Raw genomic sequence first — 4,143 nt, 5'->3', positions numbered from 1 at the left:
CGTGTGGCCATGGCCGGCGACGGGAAGCGGCGAGCACGTGGCCGCGCGGACCCGCCGCCGCCGGCGCGCGTGAGGCCAACGGCCGTTCCTGCCGCGCGCCAACGGCTCCCCCCCCACGCAAACACACACACGCCGCGGAGAGCCGAGGGAAGCGGCTGCCCGCCGCCCCACGCGGGTCCCGCTGTGGGCCCCGTGGGCGCGCCCGGGCCGAGGGGCTGCGCCGGCAGCTCCCAGGCTCCCGGCCCTCGGTATCCGCGGCCTTTCRGAGCCGCCGTGGGCGGCCTGGTGCGGGGAGCTAGCCGAAAAGCCTCGGAATAAATCCGGGCGTCGTTATGCCTGCGAGTAATCCCTCGTGTCATTACCGGGACTGCGCGCGATGCAAGTGTGAGGACTTGCTCATTAGTCGACACTTAGACACTTAGAGGACACTTAGACGACACTTGTCCGCGGTGCGCGCACATTCGCTGACTTGACCCCTAAGGTGATTTTTCTGATGCACTGGCGCTTCTGGAAGCTCAGTGGCAGGCTCAAGGCAGGGCTAGAAGTGCTGCTCCATACGGACGCTCCCTTCCTTTACGCGACGTTAAAAGCATATTTTCATATTTCTTATTGCCAGGTAAGAAAAGCTGGCATTTGCTGCCATTTTAAACTGCAGCCTATACTTGTGAAAGCAAGAATTCAGTAAGTCCTGTTTAATTCACTTCCAAGCTTGAGGATTTTGTGTTCTTTCCTTCATTGCTTTAACTGGGGAACTTCTCGCCTCACATTTGTGGGGCTGATGGCTGCACTGATTTATAAAACAGACATCATAATCTTTTTCAATTAAGTATCCTTGTAGATTTTATCTTTTTTTTTCTGAGTTTGACAGGAACTCAAGACATTACATTAGTTTGGCAGTTCGTTCTTGTCCTTACTACTAAGAGGTTGTAGAAAAACATTTCCCAAAGATTAAAAAATTGTAGAAGAGAGAAGTCCAATATTGTAAGCTTTGGCCTGTTATAGCAATTGTATTCTTTATATTTAATGACTCTGAAATTAGTAACATACCAAACTTGACAACTTTTTGCGAAATGTTTCATTTGTAGAATGAACTCAGCTGGTGCTGCCATTCTGATTAAATAGATCCCTCTTGCCTTTTAATAAAAACACATGCACAGCAAATTCTCTTTCTAATTGCACTGTAATTAAGTTTCACTTTTTTCCAGAGTGAAAGGAATAAGTCCAAAGGTGTTATGTTATTAAAAATAAATAGATGAGGATGGGACCTGCCGTGAAATAACACTATGAAAAAAATCAAATGCACCATAAATAATTATCTCTTAGATATTTCCTGTTTCCTCGGAACTGAACAATATAAACAGTGGATCTGAAAAAAATCCACCATTTCAGTTTCTCAGTGCTTCCTTTAGAAACAGTTTTCTGTAACTTAATTCTTCCAGTTATGTGGCTTTTCTAAATTTGGAATTTAGGGCTGTTGGCATATTTACAGGGTCATCTTCCATGAATAATCCTAACAGATAATAGTTTGTTGATTTTAACCTTAACTGTTCTTTTTTTTTTTTTTTTAAGAGACAACTGTTTAGAGAAGCTCGTAAAAGCAGGAACTACCAGCACTATAACTACTCTGATGAATCACTTGAATGAAGGATGCATTTTATTAACAAGGCAAGTGTTCTGCAGTTAGCATTTCATTCAGCCTTTAGAGATAACAAGCACTTCCAGATAACTTTTCTGAGTCTGTTAGCACTATAAAAAAGACTTAAGTTTATAGTATGATGAGCCCTCTCCCTTTATTGTAAAGCTAATTGAAGGTGTACAGGGTATAATGGTTTAACACCTGGCCCAGCTGTTAAGTAGAGCTGTATCTTGGTTGGATTTTACTTGAATGCTTTACTGAGTGGGATTAAACAAAGGCAACCATAAAGTGAGAGCAAGCCAGTGGAATCCCAAACTCAATTTCAGAGCCCTTGAGAAAATACTTGCCAGTTTGAACTCCACCTCATTTCTGCTCTATAGTGCTGGCCTGAGGCAGTCTAGCTACTAGGGACCCAAGCCCAGGAGGAGACCCGAAGGGCCTCAGCTAAGCATAAAGAAGCATGAACATATTGTTGCAATAACAACATTCACTGAAAAGGGAGCAAGCCAAGTTGTCTCCAGGCAATGCAGGTAGCAAGCTTAGATTGGCTTCCCAGCCAGACAAGTCCCAATTTTTTCACCATTTGAACTTGTGCTACACAAGTCATTTATTCAAGTGTTCATTTTTTCCCTTCATGCCTTTGGCTCAAAAGCCACTCTGTGACACTACTGCAATCTCTGGAAAATTCCAGGTCACCAGGGAGGGAAGGGGGAGGGAAGGCTCTGGTGCTTCAACAAGAAAACGCTTTAGGAAAAAAAATCACGATTGCTCTTGAGTGCAAACAATGGGCCATTTCTCACTTGACCAAACTGAAACTAAATTTTCAGCCATCAACACCGACAAAAAATATATTCAGAGACCCTTACAAGCTGAAAGCACCATTTGCAGTTAGAGTTTAATAAGGGTGGACTATGAAGGTTCCTCAAAAGTTTACCTGTAGAAACTGTAAGGGGCCAGGCTGCCCCCTCCGTGTGGAGAATGCCCTCTCTGTGTTAGTTCAAAGGACGCAGTCAGCCAGAGAGTCCCCTCACAGTGCCGAGAAACCACGGAGCTGGCAGGGAGTTGCTGCTCGGCCATGCTTCCTGCTGCAGCRGGCCCCCATCTGGGAGCCGCACCAGCGCAGGACGCTGAGGGTTATTGCACGGCACAACAACGTGGACCAGGAGAATGCGTATAAATGTAGAGGCCTCTCTGCACCCAGTGCCACAGGCATTTGGCATGAGAAAGTATCCAACCCAAAACTTTCATCTGGGCTTCTTTCTTCAAGATTCTTGCAGTACCCTGCAGCACTCGGTAGGCAGAGATGTGGCAGGTGACATACTAATACAGATGTCGAAAGCACTGTCAGCACCAACTCATTTTGGCAATTATATTCTGTAAAAAAGAAAAAAAAAATACTGTGCCACCAGTATGAGATCTTTCAGCATTCTCCACCACGCATCTTACACCAGGCCACCTTGCAGCCAGACGCAAGAGCCTAGAAGRAAAGCAGAGAAGCAGCTTAGTAGTTAGGGTACTCTTACGTCCAAACCCAGTTCTTTGCAACTTATGTGCAATTTATATTAAGACCCTCATGTGAGAACAAGTCCTATGTCCTTTGGGGACAAGCCCCCACTGATACCCAGGCTTTCTTCTGCCTGCTTGTGGAATAATTCCTGCCTTGCTGGCTGCCCAGTGAGTGTGCAATGGGCGCAGGTGGGTGTCCCCTCTTGTGTGGTACCCAACAGCTATCTTCAGAAATGCAGGTACAATCTTCTTTATGTGGGTACGGTTTGAAAGCTGAGGCTGGAGGAGCTCTTTGCCATTGGCCTTGACTAGCGGATGGAGCCTAACATTTACTGCTGGCTCCCAGTACCGGTGCTGGGGAGCGGCAAGCACCTAATTTAAATGGGCTGGATTGCCCTCTAGAAGCAAGCCAGGTAGGCTGGCTCCCCAGGGGAGGTGTCCTGCTGGACTCTTCCCACTAACTGTGTGGGGCAAGGCAGGAGTCAGCTACTGGCTCACCAAAGTTGGGCAGGTTGGATTTCATCATAAATTATTTAAGCAGGTATTTGATATAAATAAGCTTCAAAGAGACTGAATAGGTTTGTCAAAAAAAAGCACATGGGTTTTGAAATTCTCACCTTGGATTGCAATTTAAACCAGAGYGATTTTTTTAGGACTTTCTGAGAATCTGAAAGACACCATTAAAAAAAAAAAAGTCTGATTAACTCATTTGATCAGCAGTAAAAAGTATGGTCTGTAAGTCAAAGTTTATAAAAAAMCTGAAATACTTTATGGCAAATAAGGCAACACTGTATCACATGATAACCCCACCACATACCTTAAATACTTTTCATTACAAGTCAGACTGAAAGGACACGTATGGACACATTGCCTAGTAATATTTAGAACCTTTGTTGGCCCAGAGGCAACAATACTGAACAAGTAACACGCTGCGGGCAATATCCATACATTGCTATAACCCTGGCTGAAGAGAAGAGCAGTGGCAGATACCTGAGCTTCAT

The sequence above is a fragment of the Rhea americana genome, unplaced genomic scaffold (genome assembly GCF_003343005.1).
Source record: "Rhea americana isolate MKP2758 unplaced genomic scaffold, rheAme1 scaffold_25, whole genome shotgun sequence".
Lineage (NCBI taxonomy): Eukaryota > Metazoa > Chordata > Aves > Rheiformes > Rheidae > Rhea > Rhea americana.
This window is presented reverse-complemented; position numbering follows the sequence as displayed.